Source organism: Hermetia illucens, chromosome 4 (assembly GCF_905115235.1).
Source record: "Hermetia illucens chromosome 4, iHerIll2.2.curated.20191125, whole genome shotgun sequence".
In the NCBI taxonomy this organism is placed as follows: Eukaryota; Metazoa; Arthropoda; class Insecta; order Diptera; family Stratiomyidae; genus Hermetia; species Hermetia illucens.
The window spans coordinates 121359532-121383047 of NC_051852.1; the positions used below are offsets into that span (position 1 = coordinate 121359532).

General features: G+C 42.1%; 1 protein-coding gene across 2 annotated transcripts in view; it reads right to left on the bottom strand.

The window, feature by feature from the left end:
• Positions 1-23516, bottom strand: part of LOC119654478 (long-chain fatty acid transport protein 4) — a 44572-nt gene that overhangs the window by 16754 nt on the left and 4302 nt on the right. The window contains exon 2 of one of the 2 annotated variants that reach the window (XM_038059898.1): positions 22171-22214. The exons of the other annotated variant lie outside the window; for it this stretch is intronic. The gene's annotated coding sequence lies outside the window, so the exon portion shown is untranslated. The remainder of the gene's footprint in view (positions 1-22170; positions 22215-23516) is intronic. 2 annotated transcript variants of the gene reach the window in all.

A 23516-nucleotide genomic window follows, 5' to 3' on the forward strand; every position in this document is an offset into this window, starting at 1 on the left:
AGTGTGTGCGATCCTAAAGGCTGCAAACTGAATGATTGGCGAGCGGTTGAAGGGCAGGCGCATCGCAATCTGTAGTGATAGTCAAGCTGCATTGAGGGCGTTGAGTAGTGGGATTCTGACTGGTCATAATTCAATCAGAATAGGAATTTTCCCAGATGATACGTGTCCATCCTGTAATGAGGAAGCGAAATCCACGGAACATTTTCTATGTGAGTGCCACGCTTACGGACGCATCAGACATCAGATTTTTGGTGCTGATTTGCTCTGCAGCGGATATCATCACATCCACCAACGGAAATTCTGCGATACATAAACGAATCCGGGATATTCCGTTAGACGGGGGAATCGAGTACAATGGACCACTAAGGTCTGTGTGCTCAGAGGCTTTGCCTCTCCCCCACCTCAAACATACACACACACACACACAGGTATTTGACGACGTAAATGGAAATCCGTGGAGACCCCGTTTTAAATTTATAACCCGAAAAATTGGAGCCCTGTAGAAACCCATTTTACTTAATCCAAAATAGGTGGACCACATTATACGGGCTTTATTTAGTGAACATTCCGTATGCGATGAAGGCAACACCTTGGAAGGCATGTTTGATTTTCACCATGAAAGAGCTTAAAAGGGCAGTCACTGCTTTTCTGAAAGAGGGCATTTTTCTTTGGCGCTATAAGGCGGCTGCAGATTAGCTGTTATTGAGGTTGTGGATGCATTTCATCGAGCAAAGGCACTCAGTCACCGATTTCGACGAGTAGTGTTCCTCACAATGCTTCATGTCAAAAATGCTTTCACGTGGCGGGTTAGCTCTTACGGATATCCAGCGATTATCTGGGAGACTACCCTTTGCTATATGAGACGCTAGAGGACCACACGAGGATGGCGATAACATTAAGGATAGCACACAGATTCTGGTTATGGCAGGACTTCTGAAATACTTTCTACGATATCTGCTGAATCTCAAATGCCAAAATACGGTGCCTGGTCGGTTTAAGAAGCAAAGAAGGTTTGGCATATTGATGAGACGAAAAAACCTAAGTAGTTATCTTGATCAAAAAGAGAATCCCGATCCTGCTTTCCACATTAATCGGCTAGTTGATTATAGAGCGAAAACCAACGACTAAATACCCCGAATTGACACTTCACTCAAAGATGAGCTTTTTCAGGCAAATCAAACCAGCAGCAGCCGATAAGGCTGCAACTTTAATTTCGGGTTTAACTCGGCTAATGGCAAAAGTTGAGATTCTTCATCTAGCAGGAAATGTCTACCTATGAGTGTAATTATCCATTCTGCTCTATGGCGCAGCGATGTGGGCTTATGTGTGGCAAGTCTCTTGAGAAACCGATTCTAGAGGCAGATAGACAGAGCAACTTATCGATAATTTAGACTCATGGCTGAATCGAGAGCATAGTGAGAGTCATTATTTCATGATCCAGCTTCTAAGCGGGTTACGTTCCAGTTCTGCTTGTTGCGAAAAAGATTGAGCGTGCAACCCTGAATTAGAGGAACCGAATGGGGAAGGGTTCTCCGAACTAATAATTCCCTTGCTCCTCTTCTGTTCTGTTGATGAAAGGAATTCCTTAACTTGAATAATTCCTAAGACCGAAGAACGGAAGAGATGGCCCCACATAATGTGCCAGATGGTTCAAGGATATTTCACTAAGAACGGGGAAGTGTTTAATTTTTAACTCCATGGGTTACCACCGTGGGAATAAAACACTCAGTGTTCAATTCATTTACCCTACCCTAAAACATTGTGATGATGATGGATAAGATGAATGCCAAAAGTTCGAACAACATGTTTGGGTATGTTAACCGGGGAAGCTGTATAGTCTAGGGATTTTAACCACAACGGTGAAATATCTGTGATTTCTTCAACTATTATCACCCTGTCATTCGCAATTGTTGTGAGCGGGAGTAAGTACAAAGAAGTCGCAAGGATAATAGCTTGAACTATCCTGGAACATATCAAAGAACATTTCGGAAGATTCATCGGCGGAGAGCACATTATTGCCTCATGGATCACTGCGAAGCAGCATGCTGAACTTAGATCCCTTTTCGGTTTCTCTTTATCGATTTGAAGAAGTCTTTCATCAACGTCAATATGTAGTCCGTTAGGACGCTCTATGCATTTGGAGAAGCTACTTGTTAACATCAGATAGAGAGATTATAGTGCATCTAGGTAAACTAATAATAATAAGATTTTGACGAACTTTCATTTTTGTTCGTACTAATCATTGGATAGATCCATTGCAAATTGAGGCAAGTCTTCAAAAGTGCCATGAAGTAAAAAACAAGTCGAGAAACCGGAAGCTGGACGCTTCAGGTACGAGAGGTTTTGTGTATTTCTTAGTACGTAGCACGTAATATATCCATATATTATGTGAGAGTATCCACTTTCGGGTGATATTGACATTCACAGTCTTCAATTTTCAAAGAAGCAACAAATTTGAGGTATTATAACTTTGTTAGTAATAGTGCGATTTTCACCAAAGTAAGATCATGCTCTATATTATAGCTTATATCACTGCAAAATTTCATGGTACTAGGATGAACTGAAGGGGGGTTTCTAATCAATTACAAAAAATTGTAGTAATATATTATTATTAACTTTATTTAAGCAGATATCGGCATGGAAGGTATTTCGGAGCCCAGGCACCATATAGTGGCAGCCTCTTGATTTTTTTCATATTTTTCGGTTTGGTAGTTTCTGAGAATGGCCCCCTTAAAGAAGTGATCACTTTCAACCCCCCTTCACTTTTCTACCAAATTTGGTGTCAATCGCTATAATCGTCTCCGAGAAAAATGCGTGTGACGGACAGACAGACAGACAGACAGACAGACGGACAGACAGACAGACAGTAAACCGATTTTAATAAGGTTTTGTGTTTACAATAAGGTTTTGTGTTTACAATAAGGTTTTGTGTTTACACAAAACCTTAATAATCTCAGAAAGTAGGAAGGTAGGACAATGATTATTATGGATGAATGATTAGTGAGCGCACAAGTTTGTTTTACCATATTAAGGAATAAATTGCATAGAAACAAAGTTAGTAAAATTCCTGACTTGGAAAGAACTTTAAAGGGATCCTGAACTTTATCCTTAATGAAGAAATTATAATGGGAAGTGCGTTTAAGTAAGGACCAAACTAGGTTGAGATAGTTCCAATGAATAGCCGAGCAGTTTTCGCAAACTGTTTTCCACTTTTTATAACAATCTGCATTTACGTTCGCGCATAGTTAGTAGTCTAATTTCCATATCCACTTCTAGCATTTTAACTACGGTTTTATTGCTTCTACAGTAATTATCGTATTTAATTTGCTTATAACGTAAGATACCGATGAATGAAAGCTCTCAAGATTATAATAAAATCCAAATGAATAACAAATACACATTCTAATTCACGTAAATACGCATTAAACAGCTGGAAAAAAATTACGCTATGCATTATTCAAGTTTGTGCAAAAAGATTTTGTTATTCTAGTCATGTTTAAATCTATTCATTCAACTTTCGACCGTAAGATGTGCATTTGCCATGTTTCCATTTTTATGATTTGGTACATTGAACCCGTTATCAAATTTAAATTTAAGAATGATTTGCAGCAAAGCAAAGTACAAACAGATTACAATAATCATGGCATTAAAATTAAAATAAATTTTTATCAAATATTTTTTCCATAAATGTTAAGGTCGATTACGCTTGCGTAAATACAAATAATACTGGGGGCAAGTTGTAATAATTAATAAAAATACTTTTTGTTTGGGAGATAACATCACTGCGCGTAGTTTTCTGCCATATATATGTACATGTATATATGGGTTTACGTGCTTTGCTGATTGTCAACATTTTCAATGTTTTGAAGCACGCACAATCGAGACCAAATCAGAATCTCAAAGTCCGCCTATAACCATTTCCGAAATTACTCAGGACCCGCTAAACTGATAGTTTTGTAATTTAGTATAAAAATGCACAATGTAACATACAGGTAAAGGAGGAAGGTTTGAGGCAACGTACTTGTTACTATCCGGAGTAAAACAAAAATAAAATACTGAAATCGGGGAAAGAGATGAATAAAATATAGTTGGAGTTACTCCACTATGATAAATCCTACTTGCCAAGAAAATGCATCTAACGTCGATAAAAACAAAATGACTGGATTGAATCACAAGCCTCGGAGAAATGTTAGGGCGTCCACCTCAGTCGACGCGGCCCTCTCGAGAAATCGCCAGGGTTCTTGACGCATGCATAGCGTCAGGACGTAAGCAAATTAGTCCGAGAAAAACAAATACGTGTTTGCACACTAAATATTGGCACACTCACTGGCAAGATCTATGAACTCGCAAGAGCCCTTCGAAAAAAGCGCATTGATGATATCTGGGCTCTGCAAAACACCCGACGGTCTGGTGCCGAACACTGCGACATAAAACGCGAACGCGGTAAAAATGGCGATGAACTTCTCTACTTTGGTAGCCCACACACTCAGTACGTCATTGGCACTGCCATCTCAGAGGGTTTCCATGATGCCATTAAAAAAGTCGAACGATTTGATGTTCGGTTGGTGAAGCTTACCATCATGTCAGCCGATAGCACCAAATTAAATACGCAATTAACAAAGCGGTCTATGCAATCCTCGGGATCACCAAAACAGGTAAACGGTTCATCGGCCGAGATACGTTGCTTTGGTCCGTGAAAAGAAATGGCAAATTTATAAGAATGCCAACCGGGAAGCAAAAGAAACGATCAATTACAAAGGTCTTTACGATAAACCGGACACTTTCAATGGCAAGAAGAGATCTGTATCGACTTCTCAAAAGCCAACAAGAACGTATACAGGATATCGAACATTTCTGTTGCGTTAATGACAAGAACAGTACCTTGCTTACTGGCCGTCGAGCCGCGACAGATAGATGGCGCGAATATTTCGAGTAGATTCCAATGGAAGAATTTGTTTATTCCTCACTTCCACAAGCATTGTCGACATTCCATTGAGCGTTATTCGGAATCCCGTCCAATCCCGGAGCTTTTTTATTTCCAATATGTCTTCAGATTCCTCGCAGTTCCCCTGCAGTAATCTCAGAAGACCTCTTATTTGACCGTTGGCTGGGCTGAACTCTCCTACTGCTGTGGAGAAAGAGTTAACAACAAGAGCCACGAGCACGTCACTTGAGATGGTTTTTGCTAACGTATCTTATTTACTATAACGCTGTTCTACGAGTTCACCACACTAAAGAGTCCAGGCCGTCGAGGCATTTTAGCGTCGCGCACATCTGGTTTTCAATTTTCATCGTTGTTCCTTTCGGGTTGTAACACTCTTCTAAGATAGTAAGGAGTAGCTCTTTCTCGAATGTCTCCGTAGACTAACCAATCAACCTGGTCTTTTTACTACCGAATCCATGTACCGTAAAAAATCCTACCTTCCCCCATTTCATATTTGGTTTGATTTCTTGGTATTCTTCCCATAGTAAATTTTTATCCACGGGTGATGCCCCACTTACCCGGTCTGCAAATAGCTATGTTCGTATGCATACGTTTCTGGATACGCATTCTCCTATAAAGCCCCTACCCTTATCAGCACGAAGGGACCCACCTGATAGGAGATTTGGCAACTAAACACGGCGATAGCATTCCCTATTGTACATATTATCAATGTAATTACCGATCAAAAAGTTAATAGGCTCAAAGGGTAGTATAGATGGAGCATAAAACCTGGGAAATGCATGTTAAACCATCACCAACAGCTCTTGTACCAAACCCTACCTCCATTTCCAAAGGTGACTGCTGGGTGTTCTTTCTTGATGAAGGCGAGTCTTCCGCGCCCAAAAATGGCACAAATTATACAACTGGTTCCTCAGGTTGGGGGTTGGATGGGGCTGACACCCTACATGGAAAACAATTTGTTACGAAGCCACAAAAGGAATCTCAGGCCGGATGGATGTTACAGCGACGAACTCGGAAATGAAAGCGGACGAACGATCTGCACATTTTCTCGTGGAACTTGCGCTCCATGTCCAATAGCTCTCCGATATCTTGTCCCAATACAAGGCTGATGTGACCGCGTTACAAAATATGTGCTGGACGGGGACGGATTTCCTGGTGAAGCGTCACTACACCACATATTATAGCGGCCGTTTTCCCGTCCCATAGCTTATATAAGGACTGCGGACTATCCAATTGCCAGTGTCGCACGAAAGTAGTACCTGGTTTGCGCTTTGAACCAAATTGACCACGTGTTGATTAAATGCCCCACCCTTCCAGCCTTGATGCATATCGGAACATGTAGGGGCCAATATAGTCTCGGATCACTATCTCGTTGGCATATTGCTCCAAGCTCGAATAAAAACACCCCCTAGAATCTTCTCTGACTATTAGGTGAGAGTTAACACTGAAGCTTTCTAGAACACAGCCCTTTTTAACATCTATAAGGGGGAAATGGATTCCGCAGTAACCGCATAGAGATCCTGAAGATGAAGCATCGGCAAACGATCTTCACAAGTATCTGAAAACGTTATCACTGATACGGAACCAAACATATTATACTTAGCCCCAGTCGAAAAAAAGTCTGAATGCCTGATTCGATGATGAATGGAAGTTAGTAACAGAATGCCGCATATGGAGTAATACTGCCTTCTCAAAGAACGCAGGCACGCGCGGAGACTTATCACGAACTCCGTCGAGCGTAGAAGAGAGGACGAGAGGAAAAAAAATCCTGGCAGAGCCAACAAGTCTGTGAGCTCGAAAATACAGGGAGCAACCGCACCAGGCGCGGAAGTTTTACTAACAGGTCAGCAGGATGAAGCATTTTACAACTTGATGGTCATCCTGCCGAGACAAAGAGGGTAATTTGATTTCCGACCAAATAGGCATGTTGGACCGATGGATTGAATATTTTGATGAACTACTCAACAACCTAAATATCGGCGAGTTGGAGGTCCTGCCAACTGAAGACGACGGGCAAATACTGCCACCACCAAGTATAGAAGAAATAGTCCATGCCAGTCATCGGCTTAAAAATCATAAGTCGCCAGGAGCCGATGGAATTACAGCCTAGGTTAAATATGGAGGGAACCAACTACACCAAACGCTTCATCAACTTGTGCTCAAGGTGTGCGGTAGCTAACCAAAGCCTGACGACTGGTAAAGAGGCATTATCAGTCCCATACATGAAAAGGAAAATATCACACAGTGTTGCAATTATAGAGGTATTACGTTGCTGAGTACCATATATAAAATATTCCCCGCTATCTTGCTAGGTCGGATAGCCCCATACGCTTAGAACATCATTGGCCCATACCAAAGAGGCTTTACTCCAGGTAAATCAGCAACAATCAGATTTTCTCTCCGCGGCAAACGATGGAAAAATTATTGTAATATGGCCATCAATGGCACTACCTTTCCATCACCTTCAGGGGCGTTTGTGATCGCATAGCAAGGGTGAAACTGTATACGGCCATGAGAGAATTCGGTATCCCGAAGAAATTGGTTAGATTGGCTAGGCTGACCATGACCAAGATAAAAGTAGCAGGATCACTCTCGATAGCATTCGATATCAACAACGGTCTAAAACAAGGAGATGCGCTATCGTGTATCCTTTTTAGCCTGGCCCTGCAAAAAATGATGAAGCCTGTCCCAATCCGTTTACGTACAGAATGTTGGACTCCCGAAACAGTACGCTGTCGGACTATCAACTAAACACCTCCCTGTCATCAGAGAACTAGCCGGGAACCGTTTGGCACACCACTTCGGGCTAGCCTTCCTGCTCCCCCAGCGTTGGGAGGTTTCAAGTCAGGGAATCTGTTTCATCAACCGGAGGGGGGAAGAGGAAGGGAGTTGTTAGTTTAGGGAACCCGTTGCCATCCGGTCCCTCCGCCGGTCGAGATCAATCTACGCTTAACAGTGATAGTACAATGAGTTTCGGAATAACTGCTGAAGGCTTGAGCATTCCTCAAACCCATTTTTTTTTTTGAGTTCAGAATGGAAAACTTAGCCACGAGGAAAATGTGCGCGAAATTGATGCCGCGAGTGTTGCGAATGAAGCAAAAGGCCAAGCGAAAAGCGATATAACACGATCTTCCTCATGATATGAATGACTTGGCCCCTCCAGATTTTTTTTCATTCCTGAGAGTAAAATCGAAGTTCAACAGGGAGCATCATGACCCGGTAAAGTCAGTTCAACAGGTCGTGACGAGGGAGCATTCCGGTCCAGGCGTCGTTGGAGGCGTACAAAAACTGGAAATCTCATTGGCAGTCGTATGTACTAGTCTCGTGAATTTTTTTTTGTTTTTGGTAAAAAAATAGTTCCTACTACTTTCATTCAGGACCATGTATTATTATGTAATTACTTCCCAAAATATCATTAGTATCGAATTCTTATTTATTCCAAGGAAATTTAGAAACCATTCGAAATTGGTAAGTATAGCTCCTCCTCCCTCTCTTATTTGATTCAATTTCAAGTTGTTGCATTCAATTTGCAAACGATTCCAATGATATGCAGATTGGAAGGTTCAAATGAAATTAAATTTCTTCTTTAATTTATTTAGTCTAAATGAAGTATGAACACAATAAAAGCTTGCTTCCCCATATAAGTATCTGGAAGTGGGACAGTGATATAACGGTGATAGCATATGTATTTTGTAAATGATTTTCAATTGCCTGTTTAGCTTTTGTGTGAAGCATATCAAATTATTCAAATTTTTCTGCCCCGTTTCCCATCAGCATACGAATGTATTAGATATGACGATGTAGATATCTTAAAGCGTTGCTATCAACCGAAGAAGTCGAAGTATCTTATCAAAATTTTTACAAACGTATCACCAATTTCAAGTAATTGTGTTGGCTTTCTGTGAAATATAACATTATAAAGGTCAATGATTCACAAATGGACGCCGTTTCACCAAATACTTATTGTCATTGTTAATCATTTTAAGTGTGTTTTAATTAGCCATTCAATCATTCGAAGAAAATTCTTATTGACGGTAGTTGCTGGTTCCTTGTACTTTTTAATAAACACGTGCCTCACGCCCTTAATTTAACAATATCACTGGTTTTTAATTAGCGAATACTGAATTGCAAAATTTGATTCAGGCTTGACCCTTTATTCATGGCATATTATAAATATGTAAAGGTGTATAGCAAGTAATTCGAAATAAACCACCTTTTAAACAAGGTAAGCTCATGTTTTGTTATAGGATTGTTTGAAATATAACAATGTTGATCATCAGGCAGCATATCGTGTATTACCTTTTTCAAATGCAATTCAATATAGAATTTATGGAAATCTCCTGTTTTGTATTTTCATTGATGATTGATTCAACTTCCGCTATCGACCCAACCTGGCAATTTCCAAAGTGGTGACCCCGATTTTAAGAGAAGAAAATTGCCGGGTTCAAGGTGAACCTAAAAACAGTGATAACGAGAACACCTAGAACAGACAACATGCCTGCAGACAAGAGTATGACGGCGAACGCAGTCAACTGGATACTAAATTTTCCACGCTTCAATCCCCACAACCCTGAGATTTGGTTTAATATCGTGGAGGCTAGCTTTGTAAGGTATAACCTAAAAGACCCACAACAGGGATAGTTGCAATTCATAGCGGTGCTGCCACCGCGATATGTCACCAAAGTCCGTGACAGACAGTTCATATAACCGCTTACGCTGGCTAATTGCTCGCGCGGAAGTGGTTGTGTGAAATGAAACAGCTCATGGAGAGTAGACATAGTATATGGGTGACTAGAGTCCGTCCCAGTTCCCCCGCCACCTGCAGTGTGTCGAGGGTGCTACAGTTCCGGAGCCGCTGATGAAAAGTCGATGGTGGTGCCATCTAAGACGATGAATAGTGACTACAGACTGCAGCCGGCATAGCGAATAAGGTCTACGCCACATTTCCGTCAAGTATCGCGGAAATCAGTTTAACTTAGCTAGTCCAGCAATTAACAAGTTAGTTTGCAGAGTTGGGAACGGAGCTACGCGCGGTCAAACAGGAGTCCCAACCCGAGAATTTTTCCGGACGTAAACGTCGATGCTCTCATTCTCAATCGCATGCATGATCGTGCCGCCTGTTTATGATCGACTAAAATAGTAGAACACAGTTCCATGTAGACACAGGTGCCGATATGTGCGTTTATCTGCACTCAAAATTCCAAGGACCATGTAGAAAGGCACAGTTCGTTGCCAACGGAACACCAATTGCCACATACGAAATCGCTAACCTCAAACTCAACCTCGGCCTTCGACGGGATTTCCTATGGAGATTTGTTATAGTGAACTCTACTTGGAGGAGATTTTTTAGCACATTACGGACTCCTTCCAGATCTTCAGCACGGTTTTCTTCGCGATTCAACAACTCACCTTACTTGCCAACTATCACCTAGAGAATCTAAGGATATCTACGGACACTGCCTGCAGGTTTTGTGAGGAGGATGACGAAGCCTCCATACACGTCCTGGGACAGTGGCCGGCACTTGTGCAAAGTAGGTCGATGTATCTGGGAGAACACTCAATACTAGATGCAAAGCTGAAAGATCTGGAAGTAGGGAACATACTAACATACATAGGGAACATCGTAACGGTTATAGGCCTACTTGAGATACTATGATCAGTAAAAGGGGCACAATAGTTCCCCAAGGACGCGGTGCGATTTTCCCTTAACAGAATAATAGATCGTATCGTTATGCCTTATTAACAACGCTACTACGTGATCATAACAGGGACAGCGTTCCTTAACATATGGATCTCCAGGTTCGGCACATCACTTCGGATCACCACAGATCAAGAAAGACAATTTCAATCAAGGTTGTTTCAAAAACTCAGCAAGCTGCAACCTAGGTCAGAACTATAGCATACCATCCGGTAGCTTATGACATGGTCGATCATTTCCACCGTCAGCTCAAAGTAGCAATAAGATGTCACAATAGCCGCTGGACGGAAGCATTGCATGTCGTCGCATAGCTTGAAAGGAAGAACTCGGCGCACTGGAGTAAAAATGGTGTATAGTCAGCCATTATGCCTCCCAGGCGAATTTTTTGACTTACAGTCCAACAACAAGCAGGTATACACGTTTAATTTCACCAACGGATTAAGACATCGTTTCAAAATGTTATGTGGAGTGAATGGGTGTTAAAATGACAGCAAAAGAATCTTCATATTTAAAGACTTGGAAACAACAAGCCATCCGTAGCGATGGTCCGAAGAAAATGCTCCAACATCCGTAGCGGGGCCCATATCGGTTGATCAGTAGAATGGATAAGTTCTTTTAAGTAGAAGTTGCCGGATCTATATTACAGTATCCACCGATCGACTGAAGCTTGCTTACGCGATGGCGAATGATATCGAAGACAACCCGATCTCGGACCAGCAACAGGAAGCCTCCGTGGCAATGCCTCCTCCGAGAGAGACATCCGGAAAATCTTTCAAGTTCCCGTTCAACAACTTGAAGTGGTAAGCTCAATGAATTGCATTCCAAATTAGAAAAAAATCAAGGTGAGGTCTTGATTTTTCCTTGAAAATCACTAATACAAAGCATTTTGGCTCAAGAGCATAAGTTATTTATGTTTATGTATTCATTTTTCAGGGGTCAAATAAATTGATTCAAAAAGAATAATGTCCCCGACTCGGGGAGAAATCGATAAATTAATATTTTATAGCATTTGATGTGAATCATAAGCCCTTTAATGTTGGAAATGAATTGAGGTACATGTACGATGCTCATTTGAAGAAAGTATTGTGGCAGTTAAATGTTGAAATATGACTATATCTTGCGTTCGACGAGTATATTGAAGTATATTGAAAAATCACGATAGCTAATAACCAATAATTTACGGGCTGTGAGGGGGAGCCACAAATAAAGCACTCATGCATCGCTGGGGCCGCATATTCGCTAATATTAATAACCATTAATATATTATTAATAATTCCCTTTGATTATGTTCAACCTACGTTCAAGTCAATCAAATAATAACCTATGAGGTGTACCAGACAATTCAGATATCAGATTCATAGAGCTCAAACCGCTAATGAGCCTAAACCATTCCTAACATGATCATAATTAGTGGAAACTCCAAGTGCTGAAAAAACTTTTCAGTCACATGGACGATAGCATGTCCGGCATGAAATTGGAAAGAAGTAGGGTAGATTTCGGGAGCGAACAGCTGATAATTATTAATTGTCATGAAATTCCACCACCAGAAGACACAAACTGGAAAGAAAAACAACACTGAGTCTACTTTCTATACTGTTGAGTTTATTTTCATTAATTCTGGCTGGGATCTTTCCTACCCTACTAATAAATTTATATGCTATATAGGCAAACGAAAAGTAAGTCTATAGCAATATAATGATGGCAAATGGAAATCTCATGCCTTATATACAGGAGTCAACCAGTGGCCTGTAGGATAGACGTCAAAGCATCAAATTTACCAAGATCGTTGCTGTCTTCCGATAATCCACGTTCTGTACGAGTTGTCCCATTATTAAGAAAACGGTGAGGATTGACACTGGCGAGCTGAAAAATATTTCTGCAAATTCATGGAACTGGGTGAATCGTGTTCACTAGATAGTTTGCGTTTTGTGGGTAATCCGCTGAATTCGAACGGAGTCTTGTTAATACCTGGTTTCCTCAATAAATAAACCTGAGCATACCATACTATTAGAGAAATGGCCTGCTGACTTCCATGCTCATGTGCATCAATAACAGCAAGCACGCAAATTGGTATACCAGCCTAAGGTATACCTCCCCAATCCTGATAACCAGGTGGCAAATCCAAGAACAGGCAGGGCAGGCACACTCAAGATGTGTTAGGATAAACGTAACCATTTAGGATCAGAGTCAAAGCAGAGCTAACAGCGGGAATCCGCTCATAAAACGTACCCAAGAAGTTCAATCCCGGTTTTAGGAGCAAAGAAGCCTCATGTAGGAAGTTCGGAGTCAGGAAATCTGGCGATTGCCACGTAAACGCGATAAAGTGTATAAGGCCATATATTCTACCCAGGCTGTAGTACAAATACTCGCTCGTGAGTTGCCGGCAAAAACCGATGACCTTCTCGTGAGTTCAGCGGTATCCATTTTCGATTTTTTTTTTATTTTTTTTTTTTTTTGGAGTAGGGTAAGTGAATGCATTTACGCACAAAGTGTTGAACTCCCGCAACAGTACGCTGTCGGACTACCAACTTAACACTCCCCCGTCATTAGAGAACTAGCCTGGAACCGTTTGGGACATTACTTCGGGCTACCCCTCCCGCTTTCCCGGGTTTGGGAGCCTTCAAATCAAGGAACCCCTTTCACCAATGGGAGATGAGATTTACGCTTCTTGGCGAGGAGAGGAACGGGGATCACTCCCGCGATCACCATCACCGCCGGTTCTGAGATAGTGCGATAAGGAGGCATGACTCGCAAAACTCCCCGTCTCTGCACTAGAGCAAGGCGTTGACGATGCACCTCCTTGTTAAGGGCATCGCAGAACCGATAGTGTTGTTCTCATAACGATACGTCTCCTAGTAGATATAGGGCCCCCTACATTTTCCATTAGCCGACTTAAGCTCGAGACTACAGCTGCAGTCCTGTCTGCTGCTGCTTTGATTTGCTCGAAAAAGCCTATCTTCGGGTCGAGCATTAAACCAAGGTATTTATTTTAACCAGCTCGTTTTGACTCAATAGCCAACTCGCATATCGACATGGGACACAGGGTTCGGATTCTCTTTCTGGTCGAGATGACTACTTCGGTTTCAGCGTAAAGCTGAAACCATGAGCAGTCATCCATGCGGAGAACATGGCGGAATGATTTAGGACCATAGCTCTTGATTTGTCAAGCAAGAAGGGAGCAGAATTGTCGGCAGGTACATATGGTGACAGTTTACAATTCCAAAGCATCCAGATAAGGCATTTGACAGAGCCAAATGGCAAAATTGATCACGACGAGCCGACCCCGCTTGTGAACGGGACAAAGATTGAAGAAAAAGAAAAAGTTTACAGTTCCAAAGCGCTGGAAATAGGGGATTTCTAAACTTCATGGTTGCTCAAAATATGCACCATGAAGAAGCAAAGTAGAGGGTATGGGAAGATTGTACACAATCTCTGTGGATGACCGATCCTTGAACGAAGCTAAAGACAACAAGTAAATTGTTCACAATTGTGCACATTAGGGGAACTAAATAAGTATATTTCAGAGTACACACCGGTTCCAAAATCTAATGAGATTCCTGAAGAAATGATGAAGACAGGGAACTACAGATGAACGACATGTGAAAAGCGAAGGAGGATTCATTAATGACCCTAATGTCCAGCACTATTATTGCCCAAGTATGGTTCCACCAGCCAAAAGCTCCATTTGCAGTCAGTGCGAAGGCAATATGCAAGAATGGTATTAAAATAGTATTGGTTAAAGAACGCTGAACGCTGCAGATTAGTGGTCTGCCAAGACAAATCATAGAAGAACCGAGAGCTTTCGTCATTCTAAATTCCAACTTAAAATATATTTATCTGTCAGATTTCTGGACTATAGACCTAGCTACCCAAATTCGATTGGCAGATACAGGGAGCATTTGCAAACCAATCGTGGTATCTGGCTACCCCCAGGAAATGATTCTCGAATCTTGCTGAGACAAGTAGATGGATTATAAGATTAGATGGTTGCGCAAGGAAAGACCACCACTTCTCGGAATGCCAACTCCCATAATGGCATTTGGAGAAGTAGAAATATCAATGAATGTATGCTTACTAATAGGCCAGAAATACACACCAATCACCAGCACCGGCCAAGAGACGCCAGTTGTGGGTGGACTAGTTAGATATTATTCTATATATTCTATGTTGGATCACATACTAATTAGATTTTACGCTAGGACCAATTCTGAAATAGATAGAAAAACAAAAAATTTCAATAGAATGAAATTCCTTTTGTAAGCCACCTGAGCCATAATGTTATTTATCTCGAAATGGGCGGTGAGATCAAGAAGGAACTAGAATGAGAAGTAATGGAGGAAAACTCCAATAAAACCATCATAAGCACCTACAAGCCCAGCTGCATAACTAAGACGGTCAGTTTATCAAGTCATGTACTCTGGTAAATCAAAAACCTAATCGGGATAAAAACAGGAGCCTAAAAACCTTTCAAACGGACAAAAGCAACTGGGCATTGGGCAAAGTATCAAAACATCACGACGTTGTATATGTTTCCGATGCAAAACAAGACAGCTTCTGGAAATTCGGTGAGGTTATTGAGTAGACCACGGAAGTATCTAGACTATACAAAATGTTTAGTCAAGGATAGAACAACATCCTCTGTCTCGAAAAAGGAAGATGGAATGCTTACAGAGAATGAAGAGAATAGTATGCTTATTTTAGGGGGGGGGGTTGGAATGGTGAATGCAGTGACGCACAGAGTGTCGGAATTGCGCAACTGTTCACCATCGGACTACCAACTAAACACCTCCTCATCGGCAGATAGTTAGCCTGGAACAGTTTGTCATATTACCTCGGGCTATTCCCCGAGATCTCCCGCCTCCCGGAGTCATCAAATCAGGGAGTTCCTTTCACCAAAGGGAGGGGTGAGGAGTAAAGGAACTGTTACTTCGAATAATCCCCTGTTATCCGCCCCTCCTCCACCCCTATGTTCATTGCAACGACAAGAACCCAAACCCGAACGATTCCACGTGTCAGCGTACCCTAGCATCCCCTCGACAGTGTTGTCTGGAGACAGATCCCCTGTGTTTGAATAGAGTTGTTGACAAATTCCATCCCAACTTCCACAAGAGGGGAAGGTGTGATGGACGTCGTTCGTCGTCGTCGAAATCCTACCTTTCTAATCTCGTGCAGGTAGGACTGAAAACCTCCATGCCCACTTAAAAATTGGGTAAGGAAATATTCACTCACCACACTTCCGATTCAGTCAATGAGCCCCACAGACCATCTGCTTCTAGCCTCATTTTGCCAAGAGAGTTTTCATCCATCTAGAGCACATTGCCGTTCTTCACGAGCAACCACCTCATTGGCTCTTCTCCTTTGCGCTGCCATATGACTTTACGCTCCTTAGCAAGTGCGATCACCATCTTGGCTGGTTCAGCGATAGGGCGGTACGCGCCCGCAAAGCTCCCTGCCTCTGTACTTCCGCAAGGCGTTTATGATATATATACTTCTTTGCCAAGAGCGTAAGCCCATACCTCTGCGTCGTAGAGCAGAACAGACAGCGTTGAATTCATTAGAAGACGTCGGCTGTTAGACTTAGGACTCCCAACATTTTCCACTAACCGACTAAAAGTTGAAACATCAGCTGCAGCCTTGTTCAACCATTGGTTTCAACTTATTCGCCGATCGATATGGGATGCAGGGTCGGGATTGTCTTTCTAGATAAGATGACTACTTCTGTTTTTGTCCAGTGCAAGGTTGAAACCATGAGCAGTCATCCATCTGCTTACTGGTCGCATCAATATGCCAAGTCTGCTTTGCGCCTGTTCGATAGTACGACCAGCACCGCAACATCATCTGCATAGCCGACCAGCCGCGGTATGTCGAGTCTAAGTATCATAGGAAGCATTCCAGAGGTCCGGTTCTAGGATTGATCCCTGCACTACTCCCGACGTGACTTCCATCCTCCTATCACCTTCTAGCGTCTCATAGAGCAGAGAGCGGTTCAACAGATAATCCCTTAATATCCGTAATAGATAGGTCGGCACGTGGAAAGCGTTGTCTAGTGTGCCTGGAATGTCGAGCTTAGCGGTTGTAGTTTCTTCCTGATAGTGATAGAGGGCAATATAATCTTTGGTTGCTAAGAGCATGAAGGCAGCAGAAGTGGTTTTTAATCCTAGTTTCTAAATCTTTCACAACAATTTGCTTACCTTTTTCTGTACTAAAAAACAATGTATTAGCTGATGGTTGGGTTACGCGACGAAATAGGTCTACTGCTCAAAGCAGTAGATAAAATCTACGCCAGCATATTTCTCATGCAAATATAGATCATTGACATGTTCGGCTACTTCAATCAACAAAAGAATCTACAGGAGGCAAAACATTGCGGCTATCGAGGGGCTGGAATCTAGCCAGGTGAGGCCTTGACAAATTAAATACGCTTGGGATGTACAATGAGCTTAGGACACCCTAAGTTGTGGGCCATATTAGGATAGAGGGGAGTGGCCAGTGGATGCAGTTGCCAGAAAAAAAGTAGAAGCGCAGCTCTATGGTCCAGATCCCTTCAACAGATTCAAGAAGGGGCTCACGGTCATGATAACCAGGAAAGAAGTAAAACGTTTGATGGAATACTACGAGGCGAATTTACCAGAAATGGTCCAAGGGGATTATAGAAACATATGAACCAAAATGCTCGCAGGATTGTTTGAACCTTTCATATATAGAGATACCTATTCTGCTACAATGTCAGGAGAAGCTTGAAAACACACTTAGAGCACCTAACACTAGGAGAAAAGCAGCTAAAAGTATAAGACGTCCTAAAATTTATGTGGGTTGTAGGACTGATTGATATACATTTGATATGATAGGAGCACTACAGCGACAGGGGTACAATAATTTTCTAGCTAGCAGTGTAATCTCCTTGATTGTTATTGTCATGGATCGCAGTTAAGGCATGAAAGAAATTACTGCAACCTGGGGTGTACAGCAATTATTAAATTTGATAAGATGGTTATCATATAACTACGAAGAAAGCTGCGCTCTGATACTAGCCGTGGATTTTGAAGTAAGTATAATTAATTGATAACGATATTCAGAGTTCCAAGAGATTAGAAGGCTTTCGGCTGCTTGAAGCTTTCAGAGATATGGAGTTCATATTTTGGGCTAATGCAAAACTCTGTTTTTCTAATGCAATATCTACACTGTTCTACTCTGTTAAGCATTCCGCAAGCTTCAAAACCACCCTCGTATATGTGTTTCATTGCAGATCCCAGGATTCAGCGGTACGACAATGGGGGCAGATTTGCATATTAACAGAAAATTTTGCTCTACTCAACCTAACAAGAAATTGCTTAACTATCTGGTTCTCATTCATATCGAAGAATTATCTTTTTGCAGGAGTAATCTGATCAGGAGTAATGGACGCATTACTTGGGAATCGGGCTTATAGATCAACGAGCTTAAGAAGTCGTTGGAGTGGCTGATGAGTCACTCATATTTTACCAACAAATAGCTCATCCCTGGTGGAGAATAATTCAGACAGGCAGTCAACCTAACGTTCTTCTTTACATCGTACTGTCTGCAACAGTTTCCTGGCGGGACACAACATGGAACGGAACACCTAAGATCTGCATGATCATTTCTTTAATTTCAAATACGGGCCGAGGTACAAGGTAAACATTCAGACAAACCATGGCCGACCGGGAGTCCTAAATTCTAAAATTTGATAGGTTTGGATAATAACGTTTGACGAAAGAAGCACTTTTCAGTATGCCACCTTGAATTACAGCCAGTAAGCGACAATAGTGCGCGCAGTACCGAGCCTAATGGATTAGCTGCGAAAACAACATAATCTTTAGATCCATCATCAGTGTTATACAAGAGATTTTTTTATCGTAAGTAGCTGTTAGCAATAGTCAAAATAACTGGTAATACCAAGTGTCGACAGGGACTTCCAAATAAACGGCTATCACGCTTTGGAATTGAACTGATCTTTCGGCTGCATCGTGCTTTCGTCAACGGTTTCTGGTTAGATTTTGAAATGTACGAATACTTCTCGACGGCGCGTCGAGGCTCCACAGAATGCCGATACATTACAAACATTGTGAGGTTCAGTGACATTAGATGACGGGACTTTGGGAGCACTGCGACACCGTGCCCTTTAATTCTGGCAAACTTGCCGGAAATAAACATGGGACCAAACATCTCCACAGTGTTTCCTCGATATGCGAAATAAGGAATGCGGTGAAATCGGTGTCAATCGAGACCATTACTTGGTGGTCGCCTGCTTTTGTTTGTATATTGTATCCGCATCTCTTCGCGAAACACAACGCAGTTTGCTTATGGGAGCTACCAATCGACAGTAGCTGAACGGCAGACATCTCAAACAGATCGTCGAACAATATTATTTAGCTTTGTGTCGCGATCAAAGCGTTCCTCTTCCCGGTACAAATGGGGTTGCAGTTCATGTTCTAAAGGGGCGCCTTAGGATTTGATTAGCTGCCGAGACTTGGAACGCTCGAGGAGCGTAGGGAACGAAAGGTTTTTTGCAGTTGCAAGTGGGGGTAAGCGCAATGTGCTTAAGATACGGTACTGTCGAAAAATAGGGAAGTGAACCGTGGCACACATCGGGACAAAACAGAATCATTACTGCAGTAATCAAGGAAGCATAAATTTTTGCAAAAAACTACGATATCGCATAGACAACCAAAGAAATCGCTGGTGTCTTTCGATGGTCCTGTCAGACAAGCACATCCATGATGGCGAGCAGCTTAGGGGGGGACATTTCACCACGATTCTCAACCTTATAACATCGTGGAAATTCCACTTCTGGTGAATGAAATCGCTAAACACCACACAATACGAATAAATGCAACTCCTCTAAAGAAAACAGGAGTTATTTCGGCCATCAATGTGCACAAGTGGGCAAGGCGACTAGGCTTGACAGCATATTCGCGAAACTATTCACCACAGCTCCTGGTATTTCTGCAGAGCTACTTCTTCCATTCCTCCATAAATTCTGGATATCTCACATCTTGTCCGGATAGCTGCGTGGTTAGAGCACAAGGCTGTCCTACGGACGATCGCGGTTCGGATCTCACTGATGGCAGTGAGATATTTATCATGATTTGACGACGGATACCAGTCGACCCAGCTGTGAATGAGCACCTGAGTCAAATCAGGGCTATAATCTCGGGCGAGCGCAAGGCTGACAAGATTGCATCCTACAAGGTACTGTAATCCTGTAGTGTACCGTTACGGTCTTGAATCAAGTGTTCTAACACACTTCAAGGCCCTGATGGATTGTTGCGCCAACGATTATTATTATCTCACATCTTTGCCAGTGAGTGGAAGAAGTAGATGTCTTTCAATACGTCATCAAAGGAAACTCGTCCTGAATGCAAACATTTAAGGGGTGTTTGCGTGTATAATACTGTGGCAAAGATAATAGCTAAAATTATACCGGAATGGATTAAAGAGCATCTCGAAAGTCTAATCTACAGAGAATTGGCTGGTTTCCGCTCTCGTTTTCGTTGATTTCCAGCAAACTTTCAACAATTTGAATGGAGCGTATCAGTGCGACATACCATGACACATAATGCTGCATTGAGTTAGAATTTATGAAAAGTTTGAGGTTCGAATATTTCGACGTAGTTCGATGTGCTCTGTCGCCGGTATGATTCTTTCTTGTTATCGGTAACGTTTTTCATACTGCCTTGCCCGAAGGACTTAAATAGACCAGGATATTTCCCCAAACACCTCCATTATGCTATTATTAGTTATTTGCTCTCTTACTTGGTCATTGCTCAAGCTCCAAGCTTTCGTCAACACCTGCTTCCACCGTTTCGTCGGTGTACCCTGGCCTGAGAGAGGGGCCAGTAACCGGAAGATATGTTGATTGGAGGGCGGAAAGGGCAGTGGATAGTTAACCCTTTACGAAATTGGACGAATGCATTGCTGACTATGCCATACAAAATAACCCCTCCTCCCTCCAGAGTGGCTGATGACTGGGTAGCGCTAGAATCACATGACGTGGAGAAGTGTAGGGTTCTCGAGAAAACGTAGACGCGCTTCTTCTAATCGAGAGGAGATACTGGCCACCATGCACAGTTCTGGCTTCCTTGAAACTACTGACGTTTTTGTCTAGGTCTTATTAGTTCGGATCAGCTTTGATCGTTTTCGATATCTTTCACCTTGGTTGAAGCTAACTGTGGTCTCTGATTGAGCTCGCACCCTTGTTTTCTTCTTCACTTTTTTATTTTTAACCTTTAATCATTCACTACTATTGTTCTGCTTAAGTTTCACCTCGCTTACCAATATTCAGACTTGGTCATTTGCTAGCTATGTGAAGCTTGCTTTCGGTAAAATCGGGCAGCTCAATTCCAAGTGTAATTTCTTTGAAAGAGAACACTGTTATCTATGGCTCTTGCTTAAAAATATCGGTATACATGTTCCACTAACATTCAAAATTTTTGTTCAGTTTCCCTGAACCTTATCTTCCGCCACCTTCGTCTCCGAGCGATATCCTGTCAGCTGTTTTTGCCAGTGGTGTTTTTTGTAGGGTCCTGGTTTAATGAGTTACTTATTTATTAAAATCTGAATCATTTGTAGATTAGTTATCCACCACCGAGGCACTGCCTAAGGCCAAAAGCTGGCATTACTGCGATTTTGTCCTATATCTTACGTTTTGTTCATCTTCTGTCTTCCATTTCCATTCCATTGTAATGATATTTATGGAGATAAAAGATCCAGTCGATCCCTTGAGTGGCCGATAACGACCTAGAGGGCAGAGCTATCCCAAAAAAACTAAACAATTTGGCAAAATTTGACCGTGAAGGTCCGCCCACGAAGATTGCAGCTCTATCAAAGCTCTCGGTCGACACGTTCTTGCACGCCTCTGTGCTAGCCAGGCTCGGGAATGTGGGGGGGTCCTTTGAGCGCTTTGATCCCTCACGCTTCATTACTAAAAATAACGTGTCTTTACCGGTGCGTGGGTCCGCACCGGATTTTAAGATCGAATTTTACGTAAGAATTCGCGACGGCCTATCGAATAAAACCAGAACGCGAGCTAAATTGGAAAATAAAAATAAAAAAAAACGGCTCGACCGCGCGCGTGGAGCCGTTTGTCTCCGGACCCGAGTGCCGCGATCAAGTAGTGGAAAATCCACGACGGATCACCTTCCCGATTGCCGTCCCTTCCGCCTCAGATCTTGGACGAGGCGCGGCCGGTGAGGTTCCCACCCTTCCTCGACATCCTCCGGCCAGTTATTCTTTTAGAGGATGTCCCTTACGTAAGAATTCCGCGGGAGTAAGGAGATCTAAGGAGATCTAAGGAGAGGGAGTCCTCAAACTACTTCCGATTACGAAAAATTCATTATTTATAAAAAAATTCTAGGATATTATCTATTAACACAAAGTTGACAATAAAATAACCAATTATACTAATTCAAAAAGGAGATAATAAGGCATATGAAAAATATTAAAAATAAAATAAAAAAAAAGAAAATAAAAATAAATAAAATAAAAGAAAGTCCAATCAATTACTTACTCTAGTCGTCACGCCGAGCTCGGTTAACGGCTGGTATAACAGTTCTAAAAGAAAAAAACAACAATTTATGTCAAGTATTCAATGATAATATGTTAATTACAGCTTTTCTGTTTCACTTTCTTTTTTTTTAGTTCCGAATATAGGTACAACTTTTTCAAAGATTTCTTAGATAAATGTATTTATATTGTTCGTCTGATCACACCATTAGCGAAACACTTCACCGATTTCTTAAATCGAGGCACTTATACTGCTCGTCTGATCACATCATTAGCGAAACACTTCACCGATCTCTTTCTTAAGTCAGTTATGTTTTATTACCTTTCTAATTTTTGCTTTCGGGTGAAAAGTTATCCAGTTGCCTTTGCATCTTTATGGCGAATCAATTGCCATTACTTCACCTTCCTTCGCTAAGTTCACTAGACCTTCTCAAGCTCCAAAAACTTCCGCCTCCACCAAGAAGTTCTTCAAACCGCTCTTACAGCTCTTCAACCAAAACTCCTCTTTCCTCAAATTTCCCTTCTCCTCCTAGATTCTCTCGCTCAAGAAAAGAAAAACTCGCTGCTGCCTTTTCCTCCTTCTTCCCTCAAAATTCCCCTTCTCCTCCTAGATTCTCTCGCTCAAGAAGAAAAAAAAACTCGCTGCTGCCTTTTCCTCCTTCTTCCACTCCACTCAACTCCTCAAAATCCCATCCAAATCTCCTCCAACCACTCGCCTCTAGATCTCCAACAAAACTCCCCCGTTTTTTTCTTCCCGCCAAAAACCTCCTCCCAGCAACATTCTCGCTGCCTTTTCGTGCACCGCTTCTATTCCCGCTACATAGCCTTTCTCACTCGCTAGGCAATGTTGCGGCAACATACGCATGCGCCTGCGGATGCGGCAAATCATTCCCCTCCTGTCAAGATCAATTCGCTTGAATACATTGAATAATGTGCAATCTGCGGCGAACTTTAAGGCAATTGCACACTATTAAATGCATTGTTTAAGCAAATTGATTAAGAAAGAGCCGAATGAAATTCCGCTCCCGTCGCGCAGCCGCGGTCACTACACCATGTTTTTGTAATGTATGTATCCTTCCCATAGCCATTTTGGTTCACACACCTGAGATTTAGTTATATGTATATGTACAGTTTAAAAAGAAAAGAAAGTGACACATATTTATACATCACTAAATATGACCCTATCCGTCACCGGGAGTTAAGCCTGATATGAAATTTAGCCCCTACTCTTAGGCAGTCTAAACGCCTATGCTTTTCTTTGAGGGACGAGACTGACGCCAACTAGAATCCCATATCCTCAGGAATCCCGTATGCAATATCCAAACATTCTCTGGAAGACTGCTCGAACCG